The following is a 23,494-nucleotide window of genomic DNA, read 5'->3' on the forward strand; positions in this document are numbered from 1 at the left end:
TTTTTTTTGGTATTTGGATTTTTTTCTATGCTGAAATGTACAATTTATTCCTTGGGTTATTTATGTGCTTTTTTTTCCTTGTATTTTTTTGTTTTTGTTTTGGTGTTTGGATTTTTTTCTATGTTGAAATGTTCAATTTCGTGCATCAACATGAAAGTGTTGCCGCTAAATGTTGGGTCATTGTTTAACTAGCCAACATTTGGTTTTTTTCTTTTTTTGTGTTACACCTATGGTCCAGCCGGCCGGGCCACCCCAACCGACCTAGGTAATTAAATTAAAAAGGAAATTAGATAAATATGAAAATATTCATTCCATATATCTCATGAGATCATAATTTATTTTAGTTTGTTATGTTCGTTATGTATATTAGATTAAAAAGGAAATTAGATAAACATGAAAATATTCATTTCATATCTCCTTATATTAATAGAATATTCGATGTAAATACCAAAGAATAGGTGATTTAAGATAATGATGGAAAACCTAATAAATTAGGGTTTTCCTTAGAAATATATATAAATTACACCAAGCATAGAAAAAATTAACATAGAGTATTAAGAGGAAAAAATGAGTTCTGCTAAGAGGGACTGTAGAGATGAAACTGAAGAGAGTATCCAAAAATATCCTCGACTGATGGCTGGTCCTCGTAAATTGAGGATTATTATTACTGTGGACGGAATAACTACTGTTCCTGGTGTTCCTCTCGACGCTGTAATTAGTTCTGTTGTCAGTAGTGTTGACAATGATGATGTTCCTATTTATGCTGATGTTATTCCTGGTGTTCCTCTGGACGCTGTAATCAGTTGCGTTGAGGATGCTGATGTTCCTGCTTATGCTGATGTTCCTACTGTAAATGATGATGCTCATGCTTCTATTATTGAAGTTATTGATGAAGATCGTCCCGATGCTCCGGATATGGCAGATAATCCAAAAGTTAACAAGCATGATCTTAACAAGCATGTGGAGCCTGATGAAGCAGAAAATGACAAATCTGAGGATGACAAGGCGCCCAAGCCTGCTGGTTGGAGTGATCAGGTTCACCTCAGCATTGCAAGAAGAATTGTTTGAAGATGGGGGATGGTTCATTTGATTATTTTTTTTTGATGATATAGTTTGATTTATCGATTTCATTTTGTGGACGCTTTGAAAGTTGTTTTCGTTTTTTGTTTCGTTTGCTAATTTTGTCATTTAGAAGAAGGTGATGTTTATGAATTCTTTTATTATTTAGGTATTGGAATCATGAAATAAATTAGATAATTATTTACAAGTTCACAGAGTTTACAGAATGCAATATACTCTTGCAAATTTATTTATTTATGAGGTGTGCATTCTTTTGGAAAAATAAATATAATTAACTGAAAGAACGGAGGAAATGTAGAAAAACACATTCCTCCCCCCCCTGTAAACAATAAGAATCAATTTATCACTTTAGGTCTGATATTATTATCTCCTTGCCAATACTTTTAACAAAAATACGAGTTTGAACAAGTAAAGTGCTATTGAAAGTAAAGTACTGCTATACGACGATGTTAATGATAATGATCTTTGCGTGGAATTGGATGAGAATGAGGATCCAGACTAATATGACAAAGAACCAGACTCATCTAACAAGTTCTTTGCTTTTTAAACAGGGTTTTTGATGACCGTTTTGTTTTCAATGGTGGTTTTATTTATTTTTTAAGTACTGCACTAGATGGAGGATTTTTACGCTGATAGATAGGTTGACATTTATGTGATGAAAGATTCACATTGAACTTTATGTTTTCTGGAAATGATGAACATGAAAATGGATGGGTTTAGTTTATTTATCTTTATTAGCTTACTGTATGATTAGAATAATACGTTTCTTACATAGGTGCCACTAATAATTCATATGTTTCCTCCCTAAACCAAGAATAATACAGGAGACAACCCAGCTTAAAATTATTAAGGTAAATATTATTCGAAATAAGAAAGTACTTTTTTTCTATAGCCTCTTCTCGAGTTGGTTAGAGATAGGAAACAAAATTTCGAAAATTTTGGGAAACAATTTTATCATAACTGTCTACGATATATTCTCTCATAAAATAAGGAAACTAACCATATTGGTTACACATCAAAAATTTGGAAATAAAAAAAGAAAAACACCAAAAATCTTTTGTTTAGCGGGTGATGAAAATGGATTTTACTGGGCGGGATGATTTCAAAAGGAAAATCAATTCCCGCCTGATGGTTCAGGTAAATTCCAAAAAGAAAAAGAAATATGAGTTCGATCTACTTTTTCAGTTTTTATTACTCGATTCATTCTCTCTATGAAATCATAATTCTACTACTATTGTCTCTAATATTTACAAGGAACCTACCTCTTCAGACTCTATCTTTGTTGTTAGTATTATTTTTACAACCCATTATCGAATGAATATTAAATTGATGTTAGATCTTTTGTTCGATCTCATGGAATCAGATGTTAGATCTTATAGGTTTACTAGTTAAAGCATGATTAGGATTTTTATTCTATCACTTCTTATAGGTTTACTAGTTAAAGCATGAGTAGGTTTTTTATTCTATTACTATCTCTAATCTTTACAAGGAATCTACCTCTTTAAACTCGATCTTTGTTGCTAGTAATATTTCTACAACCCATTATCGAATGAATATTAAATTTATGTTAGATTTTTTGTTTGATCTCATGGAATAAGATGTTAGATCTTATAGGTTTACTTGTTAAAGCATGATTAGGGTTTTTATTCGGCTGTATCAAAGAACAAGTTAATGACAATCACGGGTTATACGATGAGATGTGATTTCATTTTGTTACAACAATAATATTTTAGGCTTAAGTTACATGCATGAACTATTATAAAATTTAGTTAAGGATCTTTCTTTCATGTTACTTAGTTCGGCTTTACTAGTTAGGTTTTACAAAATAAAAATAAAATAAAAAACTTAATGATGCTAATTTTTTTTCTAGGGTTTTTGTTATTGTTTGGGTTGGATTTTGATTGAGAGTTAATAACTCTACTTTGATCGATGATGTTGTGGCAATCATATTTATATACAAGACTTCTCAAGATTTAATCATTTGAGTCTCTGTTACTTGGCGAGCCTGTAACGTCTGTATTTTAAGTTGCCACTTTTAATAATACCATGTTGCTGGTTGGCCAATTTGACTATATCTTCAAGCTAAAAATGGATAATCATTATCTGGTGCTTTAGTGCTCTTGGCTTTTGTAACAAAAAGTTATATAAGACCGTTTAACCGGTACCTTTCGCTTTGTGGATAACACAATAATCATGAGGAGATTTTGTGTGTTGCAGTGATGTTTTAGCCTTAAGTTACATGCATCACTGAGTTCATGTTTGTTTTCTTTTCATATAATATAAAATAGGTGTAACACATGTTGCCTATCCTGTTAGGTTTAGCTAATATTTTCCAAAATAAGCTCAAATTCCTAACTGAGATGCACGTACCTACACAGCTTTTGTCATGGCAGAAGATGATGATTACGACCAATGGAGGGAATCAGATGTTGGGGGGGATTCTGATAAAGAAACGGTGGATTTAGATGAGAGTCATGATGACATTGTACAATCATATGACGATGATGGTGGAGATATGCTCCACACTGCTAGATTTGAAGACTTAACAGGTAATGTGCGAAACCTTGTACTTACTTGTTTCTACTTAAACATCACATGGTTCCATATGTTGCCTCGGTTATTTCCAGAGTCAGAAGATTCTGAAAATGATGATTTGTAGGTGTTAGAAGAAAAGAATTGGAAAATGCTCCAGAAGTAGAAAAGCAGCCACAACAAGAAGACTCTACAGAAGTGATCATAAAAGAGATGGGAATGACAAGAATGTTGAAGTTTCATAGAGACTTCTCGATAAAAGATGCCAAAAGAAGGGATATTGAATTTGACAAAATGTTCCGGCCTATTGGTAACCATATAATTGAATTCAGTAGTTACCTAGGCTATTTGGTCTGTGATATGGTTGGCATAAAACATTTATGTTGGAAGGAAGTCCCTTCAACAACAAAAGAAAATATGTGGGAGAAAATTCTGATATGCATATGCGGTTACCAATTCGTCGTTTTTGTTGTCTAACTGTGAGTCTGTGATTAACATACATTAGATGTTATTGCAGCTTCATTATGAGGTGCCCCATGAGCTGAAGCGAGTGGTCATGAAGCGTCTACTTGTTCAGCTGCGGGACTTCAGAAGGAAATTGTACAACAATCATGTAAAACCCTTCCTGGAAATACCGCACAAACTAAGAACTTTCCCCAAAAAGTACGAAACGGTAATGGACCAAGAGAACTGGGACAATTACCTTAATCATGTACTAAAATCGGCTATATTTAAGGTATGGAATACACATTGCTTTTTCTGATTTTGTGTTTCGTTCTTATTGTCTATCCCAGCATACTAATGAAATTATTTTTATTTCCTCTGCAAGAAAAATTCGGAGAGGGGAAAAAAGACAATATCACAATCCAAGTTCCCACATCGGACGGGACGAGGAGGATACTCGGGATTAAAACTAAAATTAGTAAGTTCGTTGTCTTATTTATTATACACTGCACAGTAAAACCGGCCATATCAGATACTTCTGTTTTGTATGTCGTGTTGCGTGTGTCATATATGCAGAAACTTAAAACGGTATAGGGATGTGTCCTCTTACACCAATCTATAATTTTGTCACATTAGACGCTTTGGAATAGGTTTTCTGTTTTACGCAATTAATATCTGTGCGGATGTAAATCCTTACTTGTTTCTGGTAACTACTAGGTCCAAAGCAGAAATGTTGCCGAAGAAGATCTTGAAGACCGGTGCTTCATGTGGGCAAGAGCACGCGAAAACAAAGACAGAATTGTTCCAGACGAGTTTGTCAGGAAGAAGACATCTGAAGTTGTGAGAAAACAGAAACTTTACAGTCCTCATGTTTTTAATCAAAGTAAGTGCACAGTAATTGCGCAAGGTTTAAATCAGATTTTAACACATTATTTGAACAGGAAGAGAAGCGGAAGATGATTCGAGAGGGAACTCTAACGGTTGGTCATAAAGAGGATTCCCTAACAGTTGTGATCGGCCCGGATAAGGGTGGACGTGTCAAGGGGGCTGGCTTTGGAATGACGGCAACCCTTTACTTTCCAAATGGAAGAAAACCAAGACACTCGAAAGAGAACGATGAACTGCGTGAAAAGCTGAAAGCTAAGGAGAAAGAATTAGAGTCTACTAAAAATGCGTACCAGAGATTGATAGATAACTTGTTATCTCAAGGAGTCGACATTGCGAAAATTTCGGGCAACAGTATCAGCAAGTCTGGAGAAGAGGTAAGTGAACCGAGTTTTGATTAGATTGTGTAATTTTTTGAAAAAATTGGCAGACAGGATCTGATTTTTTCAAACAATGTGTTCAACTACAGTCACAGGATGCAGGACCTATCAACGCCTCCAATCGATCTAAGAATAACATAGGTCCAGAATCAGTTAAGAAACTTCAAAAAAAAACATGGGAAAACTGGTCCGCAGAAGTCATCGAAAGCACCAAAGGGTCCGCGAAGCGGGTCTCTCCTTGTACTAAAATGCCGACCGTTTCTACTGAATCCCAGCCGTCTTTAGTATCAAAAAAGAAGTCTTCGTCTCCTTCATCCACTGGGGAATCTCAGAATGTGCCATCTGAAAAAGTTACCATTGATGTATGGTTTTCCAACGCGTTTAAATTTTGAATCTTCCATTTACTATCTCTCATGCGCCTTGTGTTTCTGCAGGGCACAGGATGCAAACTTTGGTTTGGAGAAAAGGACAACATTGTTTCCATTGGTAGAGCTTACTCTTCAAAGAAGGTATCTTATAAAATGAAGTCAAGAATGACGGGTGAGGTTACATGCTATAGCGTCACGGTTAGTGAAGTACTAAATGAAACCATCAAATTACCCTTTGGCACATCTTCTGGGATAAAAACTTTAAAAGATGTTGGTGATGCTGAAATTTGTTGGCCATCAAATCAAACCATCTTGGATCAAAAGGTTGGTTGCTATGCTTGTTTGATTTATTAACTCATTGGATATGTTTTTACACAAACCAGTTTTATATATATATCTTATTTGATATAAGAGACGAATATGTTATCATCTATATGAATCACGGACGTTAGTGTATATTTTAGAGAACCTTATAGAACGAAATATGTGGTTAGCTATTTGATTGTGAGTCAATTGTGCATTTTGCTTAAATGGTTTCACTGCAAAAACAAGGTACAACTTTCATTTCAATTTTCTGATGCAGGTAAGTCAACCAAAACATTCTGAGGCTGTGAAATCACCGGATCTACTCAACGGAAGCCAATCTCGTATCGCAATATCTGAAAAAGTTCCGAAGGTATGTTTTTAAACCAGTTACATGATCTTAAGACCATATGAGTCTAAAATATGCTATCAACTACTATATGAATCACGGATGCTAGGGTGTATTTTGGAGAACCTTGTATATTTGTTACCTATTCATCCGTGTCTTTGCATTCACGATGGAATTTGGCATATTTGTCACCCGAATATGGAATATTACTCTACTGCTGCAGGTAAGTCAACAAAATTCGGGGAAACATACTCTGGGTGTGACATCAAAAGATCCACCTAGTCGGAGCCAATCTGAGATCACGACAACTAAAGCAGTTTCTCCGGTATCTGTTTTATTTTTACATGCATTTTAAATCTCAATTTGTTTTGAAGTTTTCGCTTGAAGATGTTCATATGACATATATTTCCGCAGGGTAGAAGGTGCAACCTTTTTGACGAGCTGTCTAACGCAAATGTCCTTGCTAGAGGTAGAGATTTTCTGTTAACAGGAAAACAACAATTACATGGAAAGGATGGGTTGGAGGTTGATTGCCACAAAATCCTGATTGATGAAGTAATAAAACCGAATTTCTGTCTACCCGTACGATTTGCTGGAATGGAAACATTAGGGCAAACTTTTGGAAAAGTGATTCCTTGGCCAAAGTATGGTGTTCAGTTTACCGAGCCTGCTAAGAAGGTTAGTTTCTTGGCTTGTTTGATTTGTAAGTCGAATATACATAAACCAGTCTATCAATTATATGAATCACCGATACAAGTGTAAATTAGAGAACCTAGAAAACTAGAAACATGTGTAACTTTCAAAAGTAACTAATAACTCTTTTAATCTTATGCAGAACCCCACCAGTAATTCACAACCAACTACTTCTCTGCGGAAGTCTCCTTCACGTAGCAACCCTTCTGATGGATCTAAGAAGCAGTCTCCTAATCTTATGCAGAACTCTACCAGTAATTCCCAACCAAATCCTTCAATATCTCTAGAGAAGTCGTGCACATCTACGGCAGAACATCTGGATAAGACATCTAATGGAGTATGTTTTTTTTTTGATTTTTTTTTTCTTCGTAAATCTATATTGATAATTCTAACATCTTCTTTTTATATGATGTTCATATGTCGTATCTCCGCAGAAAGCAAAATACGACTTTTGGAATGGATCTAGGGGAAACGTCGTTGCTAGAGACAGTATTTTACCTGTGGTTCCTAACCAGAAAATACATGGACAAGATCTTCCTAGTAATTGTTATATTGTCAATATTCAGGAGGTTATAGTTCCATCGTTCGTGTTAACCGAACCAAGTGGTGAGTTTAAGTTATTAGGGGAAGCTAAAGATGGTTTTGTGGCATGGATGAAAGATAATTGTTCCATCTCTGATGACAAGGTTAGTTTCTTAGCTTTTTTGCTTTGTTAATCAAGTATATACATTGTTTTACGTAAATCAATCGTGTATTCAGTTTGATTAAAGAATAAGTACGAGATAGAAATATATTAACACCTAAATGGAACATGAATGCCAGTGTAAATTTCAAAATTGATATTTGGTTACGGATTTTATTATGGGCGTCAGCTGTGAAAAATGCCGCGGCCTTCAGTGAAGTTGGCTTTATTACATTGTTGGAAAAATAACTTTTGTCTGTCTCTTGTTGAGAATTCGCATGACAGACGAATTCGCCTTGGATTTAGAATATATATATATATATAATACATTTAATCTCTTGCTGCAGGAAACTCCGCAGCATGGAAAACCTCGTGAGCAACCAGAACTAGTTTTAGATTTTGAAAAGAAATTGGACAGTGAAAAACTGAATGAGGAGCACCTAGCAGTCAATCCACATTCGGGGAGTCATGCAGCCTCTGAAAAGATTTCTCAGAAGACTAAAAAGGCGCAGAGAAGGTTATATGTACCAACTGTGCAGAAGGCATTGCAACTTTCAGCTGCGCACCAGAGGAAGACAAGGTTTGGCACGTCGAGAATGTTACAACCTGATCCATTGCATGCAGAGACACCACCATCAAAAAAGTTGAAGAAAAACTGATGATTTTTGGATAAATGCTCATCTAACGAGTTCTTTTCTTTTTTAAACAGGGTTTTTGATGTGTGAACTTTTAGTTTACGTATTTTTTAAGTACTGCACTAGATGCATGCTTTTTACGCTGATAGATATGTTGAATTTATGTGATGAATGATTCACGCTGAATTTTTATGTTTTCTGGAAATGATGAACATGAAAATGGATGGGTTTAGTTTATTTATCTTTAGTAGCTTACTATATGATTGATTACCAATCCAGATGAACCATGGGCTGTTATTATGAAGGAAAAATATTTTCATGTTGTTAATCCTTTAACTGATATTGTGAACAAACATGGGTCTTGGATTTGGCAAGGCATATGCACAAGTTTGAATATAATTAAAAGACACTACATATGGGAGATAAGTGATGGTACTTCTGTGCAAATTTGGAAAGATACTTGGATTCCAAATATGCACAGACCTCCAAATAATCATTTTAGCTCTTTTAATATGAAAACTGTGAATCAGCTCATTGACCAAGACTCTAAGTCTTGGAATTCTGATATTTTGAATGCTTTGTTTGATGAAGATATTGTTAAAAGGATTACTGACATAAGAATTCCTATTGCAAGTAAAGATAAGCTGAGATGGGAGCCTTCCAGCAATGGAATGTTTACTATAAAATCTGCTTACAATGCCATCTTGAATGAAAACTTAGATACTAAGCCAACTAAGAACAACTTAGATATCTGCTGGAAATCCTTTTGGAAATATAAGCTACCTCCCAGAATTCAGTATTTTATATGGAAATTCCTACATGGTTGCATTACTACTAAACATAGACTTGCTAGGTTCACTAAACATAAAGATAGTAGATGTGTTATTTGTAGTGGTAACCTTGAAACTATTCAACATCTGTTCTTTGATTGTCATCATGTCAGACATATATGGGATTCAGCAGACTCTATATTATCTACTATCCTCCAGGGTCTAGACTTACAAAATTGGATAAGTGGTTTCTTTCTAAAGGAAAACAATGGTATGCCCAAGGCTTTTAGTCTGTATGAGAGTGCCAATTTCATTTTGTGGCTAACCTGGAAGGCTAGATGTGATACAGTTTTTGAAAACAAGCCATTTAACAGTAACATTGTTATAAAAAATATTGTCAGGCAGATTGAGGACTGGAAAAAGGCTAAAAGTATGCAAACTAGTAGCAACAGTGCTTTGAGAATAATTGATAAGAACTGGAAGGCTGCTATAGATGATATATACAAATTGAATTTTGATGCTTCCTATATTGATAAAACTGTATTATCAGGATGGGGACTGATTTGTAGAGATTCTGCAGGAAACAACCATGGACTGCGAGGAGGTGCATCTCTAGCCATTGATCCAGAGCAAGATGAAGCGCATTCTCTCCTAAAAGCAGTACAATGGGTTCACAGTAAGGGATGACGAAAAATTCACTTGGAAGGAGGTTGTCAGAATGTTATAGTAGATGTGAATGGGAAGGCTACAACAGTTAAATGGACAACATATAATTTAATCCGTGATGCATTAGTTATATTAAGTTATTTTGATTCTTGGGTTTGCACTTATGCCCATAGGGATGCAAATCATATTGCAGACTCTATAGCAAAGTATGCAAGAACTCAAACAATTTGCTCTTGTTGGTTTAATAATCTGTCTGTATGGATCAATCTTCTGATTCAACGGGATAAAAACAATAAGTAAGCTTGCTTATCAATATATTTATTCTTTCCTATTTAAAAAAAATACTGTATGATTAGAAGAATACGTTTCCTACATAGGTGCCACTAATAATTCATACGTTTCCTCCCTAAACCAAGAATAATACAGGATACAACCCAGGTTAAAAATTTTAAGGAAAATATTATTCGAAATAGGAAAGTAATTTTTTTCTATGGCCTTTTCTCGAGTTGGTTAGAGATAGGAAACTAAATTTCAAAAATTTTGGGAAACAATTTTATCATAATTGTCTACGATATATTCTCTCATAAAATAAAGGAAACTAACCATATTGGTCACATATCAAAAATTTGGAAATAAAAAAAGAAAAACACCATAAATCTTTTGTTTGGCGTGCGATGAAAATGAAGTTTATTGGGCGGGATGATTTCAAAAGGAAAATCAATTCCCGCCTGATGGTTTGGTTAAACTCCAAAAAGAAAAAGAAAGATGAGTTCGATCTACTTTTTCAGTTTTTATTACTCGATTCATTCTCTCTTTGAAATCATAATTTTGCTACTATCTCTAATCTTTACAAGGAACCTACCTCTTCAGACTCGATCTTTGTTGTTGGTATTATTTCTACAACCGAATATTAAATTGATGTTAGATTTTTTATTCGATCTCATGGAATCAGATGTTAGATCTTATAGGTTTATTAGTTAAAGCATGATTAGGGTTTTTATTCTATTACTTCTTATATGTTTACTAGTTAAAGCATGATTAGGGTTTTTATTCTATTTTTACTATCTTTAATCTTTACAAGGAACCTACCTTTTCAGACTCGATCTTTGTTGTTGGTATTATTTATACAACCCATTATCGAATGAATATTAAATTGATGTTAGATTTTTTGTTCCATCTCATGGAATTAGATGTTAGATCTTATAGGTTTACTAGTTAAAGCATGACTAGGGTTTTTATTCGGTTGTATCAAAGAACAAGTTAATGACGATGAGAGGTGATTTTATTTTGTTACAACAATACTGTTTTAGGCTTAAGTTACATGCATGAACTATTATAAGATTTAGGTAAGGATCTTTCTTTCATGTTACTTAGTTAGGCTTTACTAGTTAGTTAGGTTTTACAAAACTTAACGCTGCTAATTGTTTTCTCGGGTTTTTGTTATTGTTTGGGTTTGATTTAGATATAACTCTACTTTGATGGACGATGTTGTGTCAATCATATATATATATATATATATATATATATATAAGGCTTCTCAAGATTTAATCATTTGAGTCTTTGTTACTTGCCGAGCCTGTAACGTCTGCATTTTAAGTTGCCACTTTTAATGATACCATGTTGCTAGTTGGCCAATTTGACTATCATCTTCAAGCTAAAAATGGATAATAATTATGTGGTGCTTTAGTACTCTTGGATTTGGTAACAAAAAGTTATATAAGACCGTTTAACCGGTACCTTTTGCTTTATGGATAACACAATATTCATGAGGATATTTTGTGTGTTGCAGTGATGTTTTAGCCTCAAGTTACATGCATCAATGAGTTCATGTTTGTTTTATTTTCATATAATAGAAAATAGGTGTAACACATGTAGCCTATCCTGTTAGGTTTAGCTAATATTTTCCAAAATAAGCTCAAATTCCTAACTGAGATGCACGTACCTACACAGCTTTTGTCATGGCAGGAGATGATTACAACATGCCCCCAGAGGAGGACCTATGGGATGATGAGGTGGATTCTGATGGTGGCCATAGAATTGAATTCAGTAGTTACCTAGGCTATTTGGCCCGTGATATGGTTGGCATAAAACATTTATGTTGGAAGGAAGTCCCTGCAACAATAAAACAAAATATGTGGGAGGAAATTCTGGTATGCATATGCGGTTATCAATTCGCCGTTTTTGTTGTCGAACTGTGAGTCTGTGATGAACATAAATTAGTTGTTATTGCAGTTTCATTATGAGGTGCCCCATGAATATAAGCAAGCGGTCATGAAGCGTCTAGTTGTTCAGCTGCGAGACTTCAGAAGGAAATTATACAATAAACATGTAAAACCCTTCCTGGAAAGACCGGACAAACTAAAAACTTTCCCCAGAAAGTACAAAATGGTAATGGACCAAGAAGACTGGGACGAATACCTTAAGTATGTACTAGAATCTCCTATATTTAAGGTATGGAATACACATTGATTTTTCTAATTTGTGTTTCGTTCTTATTGTCTATCCCAGCATACTAATGAAATTATTTTTAATTCCTCTGAAAGAAAAATTCAGAGAAGGGAACAGAGGCAATATCACAATCCAAGTTCCCACATCGGACAGGACGATGAGGATACTCGGATTAAAACTAAAATTAATAAGTCTGTTGTCTTAAACCAATTACATGATCTTAAACCACATGTCTGAAATATGATATCAACTATATGAATCACGTATGCTAGGGTATATTTTGGAGAACCTTGTATATTTGTTACCTATTCAATTCATCATTGTCTTCGCATTCATGGTCTAAGAAGCAGTCTCCTAATCTTATGCAGAACTCTACCAGTAATTCCCAACCAAATCCTTCAATATCTCTAGAGAAGTCGTGCACATTTATGGCAAAACCTATGGCTAAGACATCTAATGGAGTATTTTTTTTATTTTTTTTCTTCGTAAATCTATATTGATAATCCTAGCATCTTCTTTTTATATGATGTTCATATGCCGTATCTCCGTAGAAAGCAAAATACGAATTTTGGAATGGATCTAGGGGAAACGTCGTTGCTAGAGGCAGTATTTTTCCTAAGGTGCCTAACCAGAAAATACATCGACAAGAGCTTCCTGAACACTGTTATGCTGTCAATATTTTGGAGGTCATAGATCCATCATTCGTGTTAACGGAACCAAGTGGTGAGTTTAAGTTATTAGGGGAAGCTAAAGATGGTTTTGTGGCATGGATGAAAGATAATTGTTCCATCTCTGATGACAAGGTTGGTTTCTTAGCTCTTTTGCTTTGTTAATCAAGTACATATATTGTTTTACGTAAATCAATCGTGTATTCAGTTTGATTAAAGAATAAGTACGAGATAGAAATATATTAACACCTAATGGAACATGAATGCCAGTGTAAATTAGAAAATTGATATTTGGTTACGGATTTTATTATGGGCGTCAGCTGTCAAAAATGGCGTGGCCTTTAGTGAAGTTGTCTTTATCACATTGTTGGAAAAATGACTTTTGTCTGTCTCTTGTTGAGAATTCATATGACAGACGAATAATTCATATGACAGACGAATTCGCCTTGGATTTAGAATATATATATATATATATATATATATAATACATTTAATCTCTTGCTGCAGGAAACTCTACAACATAGAAAACCTCATAAGCAACCAGAACCAGTTTTAGATTTTGAGAAGAAATTGGACGGTGATAAACTGAATGAGGAGCACCTAGCAGTCAATCCACATTCGGGGAGTCATGCATGCAGCCTCTGAAAAGCTTTCTCAGAAGACTAAAAAGGCGCAAAGAAGGTTATATGCACCAACTGTGCAGAAGGCATACCAACTTTCAGATGGGAAACAGAGGAAGACAAGGTTTGGCGCGTCAAGAATGTCACAACCTGATCCATTGCATGCAGAGACAATTGATAGACCAGACTTTTATTCCCGAAGAACAACCTATTATTATCAATCACCTCACAATAAACTTAATCGACTAGCGAAATAAGTTATTGTGGAATCACAAACGATGAGACGAATTTTGTTTGTGATTACTTTTCTATCTTGCCTATCGGAGATATAAAATCTCGAGCCAATTATTTCAATTGCACTCAACATGATAGAAACAACAAGATCATATCACGCAACTACAAAGATAATAGTTGGGTCTGGCTTCACAATCCCAATGAAGTCTTCAAGTCGTTAACCTACAGGGTCTCGAGAAGAAACCTAAGGTTAAAGGAGAATCGACTCTAGTTATGCAACTAGTAACACAGGAGGTGTGGGGATTAGTTTTCCTAGTTGCTAGAGTTATCCTCTATATAGTTTTCAAATCAGGGTTCGCAATCCAAGTTACCTTGGTAACAAAGCATTCAATAATCATCGTTAGATGAAAAACTTGATTCAACCAAACTAATATCTTTCAACCTTTAGATCGAACTTAGCTTGTTACACACAAATGAAATGTACCATCATTTAGGTTTATGTAACCGTACCTAAACGTGCACACCATGTTGGTTCACAAATAGTTAACCGAGGTTACCCATATGATTACTCTCATACCAACCTTATTCATCTTAACCATAACTAGTTCAAATGACTCAAATGAGACTAGTTAAGAGTTGTCCAATTGTTTAGAAAACACAATTGAAATCAAATCGGTTTGATTCACTTGAATCAATCAAGAACATTAAAGCCACGGTTTGCAAAGATTGCATTCCTTATGATTTAAATGTTTAAGTCCATGAACTGACCGATTTGACAAAGTAACCAGCTTAAGTATGCGTACGGTTATACGTACTTAAGCAACCAGTTTTTTGAGTTTGTTAAGTTTCCAAACTCAGCAGAAATTTTCGGTTCAAAAACTTCCGCCAGTATGCGTACGGGTACGCATACTTAAGGTGACTAGTTCAGAGTTTTGCCAAAACCAAACTCAGCAGAAATTCTCGGTTCGAGAACTTTCGTCAGTATGCGTACGTGTACGCATACTTAACCTATCTCCTTCACCAATTTCGTACACACACATATGCATACTCTTGGCTCCCGGTTTATGGACTTATACACTAATGTGCGAACACACTATATATGCTTATATCCAAAGATGGTTACATCATCAACTCTTTATTTCAATCATTGAAACATTCTTCTATAATGACAATAGCCGTTTTCACACACTATTAACATCAAAGCAATTTTCAAGATATTGAAATAATCATTGTCGAAACATTCCAAGCCTACATCAAATGATTGTATCACACAAACCATGTAAGATGTTACTCGAAAATTTTCTCATGATATAAGATGAACTTGGTCGAAGCGAAATCTTACCAACACATATTTCGAGAAATATGTAAGCGAGATATACTCAGCTCGAGATCTCAAATGTGTATAAATAAAACTATATCTTAACACGACTTATGTCTCAATATAGGAGATAGTAGAAATAGACTTTCCAAGTGATAGATAAGTTCAAGTCTTCACATACCTTTTGTCGAAGAAGTTCCACAAGCTCCCCTTAGTAGTTCTTCGTCTTCAAGAGATGAACGTCGAGATATTTTAAACTCAACTACACTATATATATCCTAGTCCGAGACATCTACAAATTGGCTAGAAATCAAGACTTATAGTTTTGATCACTAACATTGACAAACATGATTGAGATAGCAACGCATGCGAGTTCGACCGAGCAATGCTCTAACACTTTTACCTGGAGATAATGTTGCACCTTTCTTTGCGACACTGTCTGCTGAGAAATTAACTTCCCTGAAAACATGCCAATATCTTATTTGTGATAGCTTACACACTGACTTTTTCCATCTCCTCCTGATGAACCATGGAACCCGCCCTTGATCAAATTCATTTACTACTGTTTTTGAGTCAGAGACAATTATAATGTTTTGCTTCTCCCATATATCATTAAATGACTTTTATTTTTAGATAGGCATTTGTTAGATTTTTCTTTTAATCATATGCATTTTTTGTGACTTTAATACGTTTTGTTTCAAAAATAAGGAAAAACAAGTGAGAGAGAAAATAAAGAACTAGTCGACAGGAATGGTGGTGGCTTGATCTACCAGTGGGTATTATATACCCACATAACTTGGGTTTACAACTAATTTGTTTCTAAAATAAGGGTTGTAATTAGTCAAAAGATAGGTAGTATTTAGTCACTAGCCAATTAAAATCACCAAAGAAGAAACATGATTTGTACATGAACCCATTAGGTCGGTTCCTATGGGGGTGGCTAATCCACCCATTTGCCATGCCAGCTGGCTGGCAAACTGGCCGCGCCACTATGGTAATAATGTTAAGCGATCGAGACTCAACCAAACGGTGGAGACTACACCGCTAGCGGTCGAGTCTAGACCGCTAGCGGTGTAGTCTCCACTGTTCGGTTGATTTTAGACCTCCAACGACTTTTTCTCCACCGCTATAAAAATGTGACTTTCACACTCAAAAATTACACCAAATTTTTTACACAAAAAATTTCTATCTTTATCTATCTTATTTTTCAAAATGGCAAAGTTTGAATCCCAACTTGACTTGGCTACCCAACTTGATTTCTCCGGAGTGGTGCTTGAAGCCGCCGTTAGTAAGATATGTGAAGGTTATAAAGAAATATGTAAAAACTAAAGAAGTCTATAAGTTTTGGATATTAACCAAATCAAACCTCCAACTAAGAAAAGACAAAGAAAAGTTCAAGGGAGGGAAAATTTGAAGGCAAAGAAGAAGATAAACAAAGAAAACTCCGTTCATGAGCGCATTGATTGGAAATTTGGTGAAAGTGAAATGAAGAAGATAAACAAGATGAAGAACATTGTCCCAAATTTTTACTTTTAAAGTCTTTATTTAATAAGTTATGTCATTATCTAGATGAATGAAAGAGGCACTAATGTAAATTAAAATTCTAAACTTTTAATGAAAGATGCACTAGTTTTATATTTAATAATATCTTAAAATTAAAATTTGTTACAAATGATAGATGCATCATATTTGGGCAGCTAATCTAGACTGATCATATTTGGGCAACACCCTCAAGATAAGATAACAACCATCAAATTGAAAATATTTTCCCACTCTGTTGCGTCCTTCGAGCCGACACATTTGCTCCACATCAAATGCGTTTTGACCATTTTGTCTGTTTCGATAGCCTTCAGTAAGTGCAGCAACAAACAACTTCACATCCTTGCTGATTATTCCGAAGCGATGACACAATCCATTTGCATTTCGATTATTGAGGTTCAATGTTCCTTCCTGAAATCCCTGAAATATGCGACTCCATACAATCTCTTGATGTTGATGTTGTCCATCATAGGCTATATCTTGCATAACAAAAACATAATGCCTGCAAATGGATTCATCTTCAGCTATGCTAAATTTGCAAGCTCGAACTCGAACTGACATATTGGATTTGTGGAGTGAAAGAATAGAGATTGAAGAAATGGTGTGAGTTGAAATGAAATTTGATATTGTATTTATAGGATGATAAAATTATGACCGTTAGATGAGATGACACGAGCGGCCGAGTCTAGACCGCGGGCGGTAGAAACTTGACCTGGCCTGGCTAAATTTGCCAGCTTGCCAGCTCCATAGTGGGTGCAAAAATGGCAAACTCTCAAGTTTGCCACACCCATAGGAACCGGCCTTACTACCGTATTTTTATAATTCCTCGAGTTAGTTACTTTCATTGTAGATTTATTAACTTTCGATTTGAGATTTCGATTTGCCCAGCCCTAACTCTACATCAATTATTATCTTCAAAAGCGGTTCGTTGAAACTATATTTTGGTAAGTAAATTAGATTTTCTTTTATCAGTTTTAATTAAGGTATTTGTTCCAGTACATTCGATCTAATGTATTGTATTCAGGATGTTCTGCTTAAGTTTCCCAAAAAATAAATAAATAACTGTTAGTACCTCACTATTAGAAATTAAATTAAATCAGGTAAAATTTGTAAAGGATTTCGATGGTGATTTGTTTGATGAAATGTGTCAAAGAATATTGAAAGTAGTTAGTAATGAGTTACATTTGCATGCAATATGTCCGTTGATTAGATATAATGAGTTTCATTTCCGTTTGATGCAATCTGTGGTTTGAAGGGAACTCATATACAGTAGCAAAAAATTATGCTTTTGCTTAGGTACTTGATCCACAGTTGAAAATTATGGCCATATAATTCAACCAGTATTTCTGCTTATATGTAATCGTATGTCTCTCTTGGCCATAACAACTGTATACTTTAACTTCGCTAAGAAATTTTAAAGCCAACCATAAAACAGTTAAATTTGGCAGATGTAAAGTCATTAAAGTCAGAAATTTTAATGTTTTGGTATTGGGACTTTCTTACAATAAAAGAGAAACCACTTTTTGTGACAAAAATAGAAAATAGAAGAAATGAGTGTCAAATAGAGGAAATAGAAAGAGATCTATAACTTCGACATCTACAACTTCTAGCAGACTATCCTAAGAGAGAGACTTTAGGATTCAGTTGCAATTGGTGTTGGAAGTATGATTTAGTTTGTATGTATTTTGTGCTTGGAGGTGGTTCAGCAGTTCACTTATGTGATCAGAGGGAATTGTGTGGTCATTTGTTTGCGATTGGAAATTCAAGCTCAAACAATATAGCTTACTGGTAAATAGCATTGCAGAATTAAGGTATGCAGGCACATAGTGCGTCTCCAACAAGTGAAATGACTGTTGTCTGTTGATGAAGCTATATGAGGCCACTGACATACATGTTGAGGATGTGTTTGCAGTTTGAATGGTTCATCAGCACTGCATTGTCTAATTGTTACAGTTTTTTTTCAGATTCAAATCAATTTTTGTTTTCCCCTTAAATTGCTGTTCAACTATTGAGACCCGTAACTTCACCACCACACTCCACATATAGCTGTTGAGTTAACACAGGATGGAGAAACTCTTTCCGCCAGTGCGAGAGTTCTCTCTCTATGATGTGCATTTTGGTCTAGCCTAAAATGTCCCTGAAATAACAGGAACACATGAAAAATGTGACCGTACTTGATAGCTGAGTTACATGGAAAGTGTACATTCAATATTCCAGTGAACTTTAACAGTTTGCATGTTTATGTAATTGTTTCATTATCGAGTTTTGACAGATAGATATGTGTTTTCAAGTGGTTTAAGGGGCATCTTGCATAACAGTTTTGAATGGAACGGCAGGTGCATCGCGTGTGCGTGCGTTTAGACCAGTATACTTAAAGCATTTGATGTGTTGAGTGGTGATCCTAGGTGAAACTTTGAAGTTTCGACAGACCATCTCTTATTGCGATTTGAACCATCAAAAACAGAACTTTAAATTACTATCACAATGTGGTGTCAGTTCATGAGATATATGTGGGTTACTTGATAGGTTTCCCTTGGAACTTAATTACTTTGATGGTTGGGAGTGCAGGGAGTGTGCATGTTAGTTGTAGCCATTTCAGTTATGTGGTCGTTTATTTTGAATCTTGGAAATAGTTTCAAGTGGACACCATTTTTCGAACTTCAGATATTTTCTTTTTAAATCTTTGTTCAGTTCTTTTTCTTCTGTTATGATTTTTTTGTTTTTTGAAAATAGTTGTCTTATGATTTTACAGAGTGGAAGAAGGATTAAAGACAAGATGGTTGGGGTGGAGAGATATTGTGTTGTGACAGGTGGGAGGGGTTTTGCGGCCCGTCATTTGGTGACAATGCTCATTGAATCACGGGAATGGTTGGTTAGAGTTGCCGATTTAGGGCCCGAAATTAAGCTTGAACCATATGAGGAAGAAGGAGTTCTTGGTGAAGCTCTTCGATCAGGCCGTGCTCAGTATGTCTCTGCGGATCTTCGAGACAAAGCCCAAGTGATTAAAGGTCATTGATATTCTCTATATAAATGATTATGAGTTCATTAAGCTGGTTGATTTGTCTTTACTGGCTATCTATTTTCTCGATTTTTAAGGTCATATGAAAAATTTATGTATCCATTGGTTAAAGCATATGAAAAGATGTTGGTCTATAGCAGTGATAAGACACTAATAGAACCTTCTTTTTTATATGTAATCTTCTGAGCCATACTGTTTGTTTCTGCAGCCTTGGAAGGGGCAGAGGTTGTTTTCCACATGGCTGCTCCAGATTCATCAATCAACAATCACAAGCTGCATTACTCAGTCAATGTAGAAGGTAAAGAGTGGTGCTTTCATGCGCAAACCTAGGACTCAAGTAGTGAATGGTTCAAAAGTTCCTTTTTCGATGTTTGTTTTCTTATTTGCTTCAAGTGGGATTTCAGGAACCAAGAACATTATTGATGCCTGTGTAGAGTGCAAAGTGAAGAGACTCATCCATACTAGCGTCTCCTAGTGTCGTCTTTGATGGGGTTCATGGTACAGATAATGCAGATGAATCAAGGCCCTACCCATCTAAGGTTTTCCACATATAAGTTGTGCATTTTATACTGCCTACGCCTGATTATGTGCTGATAGATATATGTTCAAGATATTCTCGTACTGAGTCATCTTATGAAAAATATTTATTTTTTCCTTGAGACCGTTGTTGGATGTTTTACAATTTTAAGTGCATCCTAAAACTCGCATAGGCTGTTGGTTCCATCTTTAGTTACTGGTGCAAGAGCCGGAAAGTCTAAAGTAAGGATACATCAAATGGCACAGTAGCTTATTTTCTTACAAACCTCAGTTCCCATATATATATATAGCAGGCGGATAATTTTACCCTTGACTTGCATCACCTAAAGTTTAACTCTTTTGAATATCTGCTTTCTCTTATAGAACGTAACTCTTTATCTCTTTTGGTTTTTTAAATTTTTTATCAGTTCATCATTGGTGATGGCAATAACTTCTATGATTTCACGTATGTTGAAAACGTGGCTCATGCCCATATATGTGCTGAGAAAGCTCTATCGTCAGGAGGGGAAATTGCGGAAAGAGCTGCTGGTCAGGTACTAATATTCACAGTGGATATATTTAAGAATTGGGAGGGTCAGCTGTCAATGTGCACACAGATAAAGCACTAGATAGTTTAGCGTAGTATATCTCACTTATAACTTATCACAATGTATCGAGAATTGGGAAATTACGTATGTTTTCTGAATTAATCATCAAATCCATTTAAGTACTAGTTCGCTGGTCAGTCCATGTTCTGGGATAAAAAAATTTAAACTCTGATGCTTGCTCGCAGGCATACTTTATCACCAATATGGAACCAATGAAGTTTTGGGAGTTTGTCGCAGTTATCCTTGATGGTCTTGGCTATGAGAGGTACACCTTGAGTAACTTTATGAGCTAAAGCTTTCTTGAAGTAAAGAATGGAAGAGTTTGTAGGATTAATTAGGTAAATATTTCCATAGTATTAGCTTCTATGTATAACGTTTTTACCCTAACAGACCAAGTATCAAGATTCCAGCCCCTGTCATGAAGCCGATAGCGCAGTTGGTAGCTTTGACGTATAAGGTGTTAGGGCCCTATGGGATGCCTGTTCCACAACTGACACCTTCAAGGATTAGTCTGCTCACATGCAACAGAACTTTTAGTTGTTCGAAAGCCAAGGACCGGATCTTTTATACACCTATTGTCTCACTTCAGGTATGTCACTTCAGGTATGTCCAAAAAGGAAACAAGAATCTTGACCTGGTAGTCGTTGAGTGTGCTCTTTTGGACTTGGTCAATAGTGTTGCACAAGATGTGGTTTAGCTGATCAGTCCATTGCTTACTTCAATGTTTTTGACTAATGAATGTAGGAGGGCCTGAAGAGAACAATTGACTCGTACTCACACTTAAGAGCTGATTTAACAAAGAGAGAAGGACCATCCAAATCTTATTTGTTACTTGGAAGTGGAAAGGGTATGAACCCATTCCTTTATGTTTTCTTTTACCACTTTAAAGTTGATGTCTGGAGATTTCTCGCTTTCTGTGCATGTCCAGTTATCAATACCCTTTGACTGCTGGTGTCTCCTTATCTCCCTTCTAAATCATCAGTATATACTATCCTCCATAATGACTCCTAGTTTTGTGAGCTACTTGCTGAATCTACACAAAGAAGTGCAAAGAAAAATGACGTGTACCCATTTTCAATAGAATAAATTTATGATGATTCATGAACTTCTGCTATTGCGATTTTGCAGCTGCTGACACACTTCTCTGGAGGGATCGAAAACAGACAATCAGCGCACTGATTGTCCTGAATGCTTTCTACTATTACTTCATTGCAACTGAGTATACCATCATTACCGCTGTTTCAAAGCTTCTTATGGTGACAACATTCTTCTTGTTTGTCCATGGCTTTCTACCTTCTAAATTGTGAGGCCCATGTCTGCCATATACATCTTCTCTATAGTAACTTTGTGAAATTTACATGTTCATCTTTCGACCCAGTTTTCCGGACCGCCTTTTTACCGGCCCCTTTGCATATAATGAAGACGACATACCCCTTATTATTTTCATCACTGAAATTTCATATTTTACAGATTTGGCTATTCACTTGAGAAAATCCCTTCATCGAGTTTCCACTTTTCCAAGGAAAGGTGTCACCAGAATGCTCTGTTTGTTAGGTCCATTTGGAACTTAATCGCCAATACTTTACAATCACTTTGCAAGGGGAAGGACTGGACCCTATTTGTTAAGGTATTCCAGCATTTGCGTGTACTTTATATATTCCGAGTTTAATGGTCAACTACTACATAGTCCTACTAGGATGGTTAAAGTTTGGCCAAAATCACATGGAGGGATCTTGTTGACCGTGGTAGATGAACTGCTTTTATTTATCTAATACACTCTTGTCCACTTTTGGCGTAAACAGGTTTTTTCGTCTCTGTTATTCTTGAGCTTCCTTGGATCAAAATCAATTCAGTGCATATACTTAGTAGGTCAGTAACCATCTTTTCGTTTTGTTTCGTTTCTCTAGCATTCATCATATTGAGGATTGCTCATGTATGGATTCGTGAAGTTATTCTGAATCTCTGAGTTTGTTTAGCGTACTGCTATGCTATGAGTACTTTGTCACCTATCTTCTAAGCAAACAAACAAACATAACGGCAACGTTAACACTCATCCATTGACAATAGAGCTCACAAATTTTAGGGTTTCTTGAACAGCCGACTAAACTTTTCTTAAAATAAAATGCAGGAGTTCTATTTGCTTTCACAGCTTTCTTTGTATATGAGAAGAAGGAAGAAGAAATTGACGGTCTAGCAAACAAAGCTCTTTCCTTAGGTTGTAAAGTAAAATCAGATATCTCCAATAAATTCTTAAGATCCAACTGAGGATGATGATCCAATTCTAAGTACCTGACTGAGTCTTGTGCATTTGTTTTTCTGCACATGTTTTGGGACGAAGCATTTTGGTAAGTAATTGAAAAGCAGATATGTGATAGAGTACTTGAATCTTGTGCTGTGCTCCTTCATTTCTTGCTAGTGTACAATTGTTTGGAACCAGTTTGAAAGTCAGGGGCTCTAATTTGTGTACACTGATGTGGTTTATTTCTTTAATGCAATCATTTTGTGTAACTACTAAAAGGCAATTTACTCTTTACTCTTTATGTTTTCCTTGGTAGAACCTATTTTTTATAGGTTTGGTCGAAAGTTCTTTTTTGCTGTTTAACGAGTTCGGTTTTAGGGTATAAAGAAAAAGGTTTGGTTTCAGGGTAAATGTGTTAGAAAATGGGTTCAAATAGAGGATGAATTAAACACAATTGCTGTACTTTTGACTTTCAAGGCTCGACTAGATTTCTTTTAG

The 23,494-nt window shown here is 35.5% G+C and overlaps 1 pseudogene; it reads left to right on the forward strand.

The window, feature by feature from the left end:
• Positions 1–17,395: 17,395 nt before the first annotated feature.
• Positions 17,396–23,266, forward strand: LOC113302479 (annotated as a pseudogene).
• The last annotated feature ends 228 nt before the right edge of the window (positions 23,267–23,494 follow it).

The sequence above is a fragment of the Papaver somniferum genome, chromosome 1 (assembly GCF_003573695.1).
Source record: "Papaver somniferum cultivar HN1 chromosome 1, ASM357369v1, whole genome shotgun sequence".
NCBI classification, from domain to species: domain Eukaryota; kingdom Viridiplantae; phylum Streptophyta; class Magnoliopsida; order Ranunculales; family Papaveraceae; genus Papaver; species Papaver somniferum.